This window comes from Miniopterus natalensis, chromosome 16 (genome assembly GCF_054644295.1).
Source record: "Miniopterus natalensis isolate mMinNat1 chromosome 16, mMinNat1.hap1, whole genome shotgun sequence".
Classification (NCBI taxonomy): Eukaryota; Metazoa; Chordata; class Mammalia; order Chiroptera; family Miniopteridae; genus Miniopterus; species Miniopterus natalensis.
The window spans coordinates 11,349,956-11,359,597 of NC_142096.1; positions in this window are offsets into that span (position 1 = coordinate 11,349,956).

Consider the following 9,642-nt stretch of genomic DNA (forward strand, 5'->3'; position numbering starts at 1 on the left):
AGACTACTCACTTATAACCACTTATCTTTCCTTTTCCCTGCTTATTTTTGCCTGTTTTGAAGAGAGAGGAATGAGTTTCATCTTTATGGGCACCACTGGGCAGAAAGAATTAGAACATTTTCCCAAATTACTCTATCTCTTAAGCTTCTCCAAGACTAAAACCAGAAAACAACTTACTTAATTACTAACTGGCACATTTTAAAAAGAAGTACAACAAAAGAGAGGAAAGAATCAACTCTTGACAAAATGTTTCTGCCAGGAGTCAAGGAAAAAAATCTTTGAAATTAGTCCCCTCCAAATACTCCAACGGTGAGTGCTACGCCTGCCCCATCCAGGGCCTAGCTTGGTTCTCTGCCCTGAGACCAGGTGTCTGTTTTCCAAACGAATCGTTCATTAAATCCCACTGTGGAAATCTCCACTGACCTCTGAGGAAAGCCCGCTCGCACGCACAGGGGCCGGTGACATTGCTGAATCCAGTTTTCCCTCTGGGCTCATCTGCGGCAATTCCAGGAGTGGGGAGGTCGGGGGGCGGCGCTGGAGAAGACAGTGGTCGGGCTGGAATGAACCCTGGAACTCCACCGTTGGAAATGGCCGTGAATTCATCTTTATTGTTATTCTCACCTGTAAGAGGTTAAAACATGATTTTTCCGTAATCAGTGAACCTGCTAGCTCAAGCAGAGAGACATGGTTCGAGGACACACACTCAGGTGGGATATGGTCTAATCTAAATCCAAACTGAAGAAGGAAAATTTTCCTAGTTTATTTAGCAAGATCTCTGCCATTTCCTATAAAGAGAGCAATTCCTGTTTCTTTGTAAAATGTTGTTTGGTTTGTTTTCATCCACAATAAGTGCCTTATCAAAGTAACAAATGTAATAAATTATCTCTGATTAGGTTTCTCCTTGGTTATCACAGAAAAGCGCCCTACTTTGTTCATTCTAGTAAAGGCGAGAAGAAATTATGTTTTATTCTCACTTTTTCTTTGGGATCTGCAGGGTTTGTCACTTCCATGGGGAAATGTTGTGTGTTTTTTTTGTTTTATTTTTTCTATGTGTACATTTATTCCACATTATGCATTTTATTGCAACCGATCTGAAAATACAAAGTTCGGTGACAATGTCATGGCCTGTGTAAATACACAGCCCTGAGTTCAAATTTTATTTCACTGCAAATATTCACTGTAAATTTGCTTAACCCTCTTAGCAGTTTCCATGTCCACAAAGTGAAGGGACTGATATTTAATCTAAAGCTTTATGTAAGGATCATGCCAGCCTACTAACCCTGCACATATGCAGTAAATGCATGTATCTGATGCTCCACAAAATGGAAACTGTTATAAATATTAGCAATGTCGTCTTGATTTCTCAGGTACCTGCTGCTATAAGGAAAGAATAAATAAACTGCAAATATAAATATCTGATTTCTAAGGTTTGGTATTTATCATTTTAATTCTAGGCAAATATTTCTGTAACCATTCGTTCTTTTGCTTAGTGTCTTTTGAGTTTGTGTAGCGTCTGTAAATGCTCCCAGGACTCTCAACACAGGGTATACTGAAAAAATCAAATATAGGAGCACACAGAAACGGGCCCCAAACCAAACCACTGCATATTGCGCTCGAGGTACTTAGAGAGGCCACATCAAGCTCTTATCTTGTCTGAATTTGACTGAGCACCAGGAACTTTTCTTCTGAAGTACAATCACTTCTTTGAAGAAAAAATAAATAAATAAATAAATAAATAAATAAATAAATAAATAAATATATATATATCTTTATTGATTTCAGAGAGAGGAAAGGGGAGGGAGAGAGAGAGAGAGAAATGTCAATGATGAGAGAGTCATTGATTGGCCACCTCCTGCACACTCCCGACTGGGGATCGAGCCTGTGCCCTGACTGGGAATCGAACCCTGATCACCTGGATCCCAGGTCTACACTCAACCGCTGAGCCACACCGGCCGGGCCAATTGCTTCTTTTAGGCTGTGACTGCCTTTTGTGAGTCACACTGAGTGGGTATGATCTTCATACAAGGGCTTCCTAGGTCTGACTGTAGCAAATATTTTAAGTCACTTTCATTCCTTATCTTTTAAAAAAGTTTTTGTTTAGTTTTTATTTTATTCTATTTAAGAAAAAATAAAAAACAAGTCTGATATTCATCTAAAGCAGCAATGGAGAAAGTTGTAAAACAGTAAGCCTCATATTCTGAAAGTGCCATTTCAAAGTTTTTCTATTATAATAAATGTTTAATTTTCTTCTAATTACTATAAATATTATTTTATATACCTATATTTTAATACATTTATGAATGTAAACCATGCTGTAGAGTTGATGTCCCAGAGAGACTTTTATAAGTAAATTATACCAAATAGAATGTGTATTAAATATTTGCAATCATCTAAAAAATAATTCTTAATGATTACTAATTTCATGACCTTACCAGATGAATAATTTGAAGTCTTTGATGCTTACAAAATATAATTTTCAGGCATCAATTCAGTTTGACTGATCATGAAGCTAATTATTTTAATTAATGTGATTTGCTGGCCATCTCTTCAGTTTTATTGGAAATCATTTGGAGATTATTTTACCGGCACATTATTCTTCTTGGAGATAAGGTTCTATAATTGATAGTAATAAAACACTTAAAATAATATATACCATTCATTTTATGTAACTTAAAACTGTGAAACCTATATAATTTTATTAACCATTGTCACCTAAATAAATTCAATAAAAAAAATTTTTTTTAAAGAAAAAAAATTGTGAGAACATATCTAATTCTCTGGACAATATCAGCATAACATTCAGCTTTTCTATCTTGAAATCTAATTTAAACCATTCTCATTTTTCTCAGTTTTCTTATCATTTTTCTCTTCTCTATTTTGTTCTTAAACTGTCAGCATAATTTTATTAGTACCCACAACTATAACAGAGCAACATTGCCCCATAAAATGTGAAAGGTTACACTAAAGAATAAAATCAACACGATTTTATTAAAAATGAGTAGGAATTGTGTTCAAAGCCTGTTTAATAATAAAAATTATCTAGCAAAATATTTTAAAATATAAAATTCTAAGAAAAATATTTTGAATGCAAAATAGTTATAAACATAATTAGAAAACGTTCTTAACACTCTTTTATACTTTCACTAATGCATTCAACAAATATTTCAAATTGTGTTTGTCAGGCATAATGCTAGACTCATATCCTGAGAGTTACTATGGAAGTCAAGTCCCCTCCCCTGAAGGAGCTACAACACTTTTTATTACTAAAAATAGATACTTCATCAGAGAGATTATTGACTAGACTTCATGTAAGTCAAATTTTCTTTTTCTATTTTGATGTTCATGATATCCTTTATATTTACGTAATTGTTATCCCAAACTATAATGTGAACTATCTGTGATAAAATATAAACAATGCATTTAGTTTATCAATATTGTCTACTGGCTCAACCAAAGATTCCAAACAAATCCAAAATGAGATTGTTAAACAGTAAGTGATGAATAATTTTGACCATGCATTTAATTAAATGCATCATCTTGGTCTAGCTGAATTTTTTTTGTCCCCACATACAGCTATCTGCACCGGAGATTAAGCCAAAAGAAGTCTGCCCGAGTTTCAGGGCAAAGCTGACCCACCATTGCGTAGGTTGCGGGACTTGTGCATGAGCTCTCTACTTCATTTGAAATTTCAGTTTGCACAGAGAGAAGGAGCATGTCCAGGCTCAGGCGTGCTAGGATTCTTAAGGATTCTATTAAGGACTGTTCCCTCACCTTAAAGGGGCATGCACATGCACACTTGTTTACAAATAATCAAAGCCTTTTTCCTTCTATATTTTTTCACTTTGAAAGGGGCTCAGAGAGTCTTACAATCCTTTGGTAGAGCATCTCTTATATGATTCTTCACTTATTAACATGCAATTTTTATTTGACTTCTCAGGTCAAATATCCTGGTTATTTTTTCATCAAAAGTACTCTTTGAAAATTCCATACTACCCCTACCTGGTAATACATCTTACTTGGACCCAAGTCTCCCATCACCTGACAGGTCCTCACCCCCCTTGCTGTTTCTGATCTGCATAGACACCCAACCCTGTCTGTCAGGATTTCAGTTTATCACTCCTAGGACTGAGCAGAGCTGAAAACTAGAATTGCTCCAGAAGGCTCCTTACTAATCTGCAAAGCTCTTCAGTGATGGTCATGCTGTGTCCGCTTAGACTCCCACAGGGACCCAGCTGCTCTGAGGGGCAGCCCATTTCATCATGCGGCGGTTCTAGGAGGAGGAACCTTTCTTGTACATGGCCAAACCTCCTTCCTTATGACACCGATGGTTCATTCCTTAGTCATCCAGAGCCCAGTGAGTACTAGACTCTATGAATAAAACATAACTGAGTTGAAATATTTGCCCGGAAGGTAATTTGTTATCTAATGAGAAAAACAGCTACAATGAAATGAGGATCTTGTTCTGATAAAATCCTCAAATAATGATTTTTTGAACAATAAATCAACTTGTTAAAGAAAAGATAAACCTTGTTTATAATACATTATTGTAATTTAAAGAAGCAACGGAAAACATTAACAGACGACTAAAGTAGTTAATTTTTCTACAGTATTTTGGTGTATATAAGTATATCAAACCTTATATCTGAGTGATATCTAGAACGGGAAACAATAGAAAGATGCCAGGTTCATTCATGGAAAGCAGAAGAGTAAAAAACATTATAAAGAGGAAATAATGGAGGCTTGATATAAAGAGAAGAGAATTTGGAAAATAAATGAAAGATTTGTAAAGTATTGAAATATCATCAAAGACAGAATTTGGCTCAGTAACAAACTAGACTTTCACTCAACATAAAGAATTACTTTCTACCTGACTAAAAATACATGGATCGTTCCATTAGCTGAAAATTTCCAGCAGGGAAGACAATCCTATGCATATAATAATTAATCATCCTATAGTTGCTGAAAGGTTGAACTAAGAATGACATCTTCCAGTTATGGGTTTTTTTATTTTTTAAGTTCTCACACTGCATGCCCACACGATGTAGGAAAATAAAGAAAAAATCTGTTATAAATGATAGGTATTTCAAAGTATAAGTTAAACTGAATTTTAAGTCACATTCCCTAATTTCACAGGAGAGTAAAAGTTGGTCATATTTACTCAGTCAAAGAAATAACTAAGCACTTACTCTGTCCAGCTCAAAACCAAATTTTACTTTTATTATTTCAAGGAAAGTACAGAGATTCTTACTATATTATGGATTTTTCTTGAGTTTTAATAACAGTGAAGGGCACTTATTTGATTAAAAAGTAATGGCCGGCTGCCAGAACATTTTGTTAACAATTTATAAAGAAAGATCCAATGTATCTAGAAAAAAGGTTGCCCGGAGTCTTTTCCAAATGAATATAACACATAAATTTGGCAGAACTCCTGGTAAATAACACTAAACAATGGGAGCTTACATCAGCTCTTACTTCCAAATTTGAAGGGATGTTAAGTCCACACCAAGCAAAATAAATGTATAACAAATATTTGGCACGTTAAGCAGTGAAGACAAACACTCCTCATAATAGAAACCCCAAAATCCACAGACACCATTTTGTAGAGTACAAGGAAAGAAACTCGTTTTTAAAGAGAAAAAGAAAATTAATCTGAAAGAACCAACTATTACAATAAATATTGTGATATTTGAAAAGTCACGATACTAGAATATTTCTGATACCCCAGGAGCCATGATTCAAGATCCCAAATTATGCCCGGCCGGGCGTGGCTCAGCGGTTGAGTGTCGACCTGGGATCCAGGCGATCAGGGTTCGATTCCTGGTCAGGGCACATGCCCGGGTTGCGGGCTTGACCAATGACACTCTCATCATTGATGTTTCTGTCTCTCTCTCTCTCTCCCTCTCCTTTCCTCTCTCTGAAATCAATAAAGATATATTTAAAAAAAAAAAAAAAAAGATCCCAAATTATGATTCAAATATCACTCCCATCCTCTGCCGTCAAGGACTAAATTCTTTTAGTATTTATTTTTAAAGCATAGAGCTTGATGTGCTTTTTATTTTTCCACCTGCAATTTATTTTCGAATCTATCTCTTCTTACATGCTTTATCCAGTTCTATTAAAAATCCCTTCTTACTTTACCATGTGATTGAAACAAAATATGGGATTCGGCCTTTTCAATACAATCTTGTTACCATTTCATGGGTCCCAGCAAGGACATATTTGCTTTATTTACTGTCTGTATCAATCAGAGTCCTGGCAGGAAACAGAGCATATTTTGGGTAACACAGGAAGGTTTAATAAACTGCAGACAGGGTATTAGTGTGGCTCCTTCCTTAGCAGCAGGTGGTCACAAGGATAAGCACCCTTAGGTCTGAAGAGTCCAGGGGAAAAGAGCATTTTCCAGAACCCAGAAAAGAAGGTTGCATGCAAAAGGCCACCTACACAGGAATTTAGATTGAAGGATTCAACCAACTGGAAGTAATCCAAAAGCAAAGGAACTGGGAGAATAAATAATCCAGCTTCACTCCATGTTATTAATTCTCTCGCTGGGCCTCTCCATTGGCCACATCAGACTGAAGGCAAAGACAAGGGAACCTCTCGATGGAGCCAGACCCCCTGGTCAGGCCCCTGGCACACAGGGCATGGCACAGGACAGGGGGCAGAAAATAGGTCTATGGGGATAAATGAGACGTATCCCTTAGATATTTAGAGGTAGTTATATGATAGGTATTAGTCCTTACTGAGGGGTTCAAGTAATTATAGGAATTAAGTAAAGAATAAAGTCTTAGATAAAACCCTTCACAGGGAGGGGCTTTCTTTTGTCAATGTCCTCAACTCTTTAAAAAAATAAAAATTATATATCTATCCATTGTTTCACCTTATATCCAAGAATATATGTTTCGAATTGCACTCGCTAAATCACAGCACTTGTTCTCATCCTAAGATCCATCCCCTGTTCTCAGAAGTAAATTTCTCAAAGTCAGAATTCATATTCTTTCCTTTAGATGTATCTTTATTGTTGAAAGTATTACAGATGCCCCCCTTTGTTTCCTATTGACCCCTCCATCCCGCACCCCCAGGCCTTCCCCACACTGTCGTCTGTGTCCATGGGTTACGCATACATGCATGTAAGCTCTTTGATTAATCTCTCCCCCCCACTCCCCCACCCCCACCTTCCCTCTGAGATTGACAGTCTGTTCCACGCTTCTATGTCTCTGCATTTATTTTTAACAAAATTCATATTTCTGAAGGGGCACACAGAAGGCTGCCACAGAAATGTGCATGGGGCATGCAGGTACCCCAAGTGGAGACTGCTAGGAGCTCTCCCGCTCAGATATACTTCCATATTCATCCACTTGTCCATAGGTAACTGTAGCATACATCACACATACATGTGCACAAGCTTGTACACTTACCCACAGTCTCACACACACACACGCATAAGGAAACTATTGTTCCTCTAAGACAGAACAGTCTAAACTGCAAGGAGAAAAATAAGCATTTTCCTAACTGGAACATATTCAAACCACGTAATTATCAAGGTCAGCTCTCTTAAAATGGGATTATTACTTTACATTAACATTCAGAGCCATTTTATTTCTTTGTTTATCTTCAACTGCCCTCTGTATTCAAATCTTGCCCCCTCGAGCCTAGAGAGAATACAAAATTCACCCATTATTGAGTCGCACACAGATTGTTTAGGAGTCAGCAGCCAGAACCGTCCAAATAACAATCTGTGATGACTTTCTGTGATCATGCATTTAAAACAAACAAACAATGACAAAGAAAAGATGTCAAAATAATTGAAGAATTCTACGCTCTGCAGCACAGTGTAAGGCAATGCCATTTTCTGCTCAGCTGTGAGTAACCACTTAGGAATGTCACAGTGGCCCAACATTTATTATGTGAGCTGAGAAGTACAGACCACAGATGGAGGTGAAGTCAAATTGAAAAGTTTCAAATTGAAAGTACCATAACTGTCATAAATAGTAAAGTACTAATCAAGATATATCCTAGTATGTGCACCAATTGAAAAATGTTGGTCTAATTTTTAAAAAATTTTTAAAATTTTTGTTTAAATTATTGGGGTGACATTGGTTAATAAATTATATAGGTTTCAGGTGTACAATTCTATAATGCATCACCTGTATACTGTATTGTGTGTTCACCTTCCATCACCATTTACCCCCCTCTACCCTCTTCAACCTCCTCCCACACCCCTTTCCCTCTGGGGATCCTGGTATAATTTTTTAAATGTTAAGAACTGACTAGTGCCTCTTTGCTTTTTAATATTTAATTTGTTTTACATTTATTCTATTAAATCTTGTTTAGGTTAGTCTCTTTTCAAACTATTCAGTCTCCTTAAGAACCCGTGGTTTTTCTTACTCTTCTCATATGAGCCAGAGAGCATCAACTTGGTACATTCTAAACTAAGAATTTGGGATGTCTTCAATCGTGAATTTTCAGCAAGAAAATGATACCAGGTATGGGAGGATTTCCTTTTCCGGTAGGCCAATGGTGGATGGGTTAGCAATCTGAAACCTTACTGATTAAATACAGGGTAGGTGGTATGGGCATAATTTTTGAAAGAGAAAAGTAAAAAAGGTCACAATAAAATGTTATGCAACCAATACACAATGAGAACAAACAAACAAGGTGATGGACCAAAAGAAATATTAAGTTGTGTTGGTTGGGATTGATTTTCTTTTTTCAGATTTTGGAAGACACCAATTTTACTGCATTATTCTGGACCAGTCTACCATCATCACTTTTACAAATAACATAGAATTTCAATATTAGTATTTTCTGTGGGCCCTCTCTGAACCAGTCTCGTAAAAAATGCAGTGGGCTTAATACTCAGTTCACAAAGTTACTTGTGAACAAATGGAATCTTATATTTGTATGTAGTTCAAAATGAGTACCTCTGAGCTCTCATCCGTCTGGCCAAGCAGAGTAATATTTCTGAAATCACAACAAATAACTAAGTATTTTCTGGACATTCCTATCTCTTTTTAGAGTTTTGCTACCACTGTATGCATTGTTGAGAAATGGCAGAGGGGATGGTGGAGTTTTAACATGGTCCCGTCAATCTTTCACTTGCAAAATGGGCCGGAGGCTGTATTATCCCTGTACGTACATACCACCCCTTCAAGTTGTCAGGGTTTCATCTATTTCCTTTACATTTATTTGCTGCAGAAATTGTTAGAGAAACTATGCACAGATTTTCTCTCTCTGGAATATAGGCTTCCCAGCACCCTGTGCCTTCTGAAACAGGAGACTTCTTTCTCTCTCCTCTCAACCTGGGGTAATCTCTTACTGTTCATAATATACATTTCTCTTCATATATTTTCAACGTGAGGGAAGCAATAGCAGTGTTTTAAATCTTGCTAAAGTTCACCCCTGATATAAACTCATAACTGAATGTACTGAATAACTCAGTGCAATTTGAGTTGGGGAAAGGAGAGGAAGCACTAGGATTTTGAGTTCTAGACACACTAATTATCCTACAATTTTTTCACACTAATTTTAAACATATCTTGAGAATATGAAATTATTAATTTGTGGTGTTTGATGTGGAGAGAATTACAGTCTAGAAGAAGTATATTTGAAGAAATAAACACAGTAATGTATTACGTCAATAAA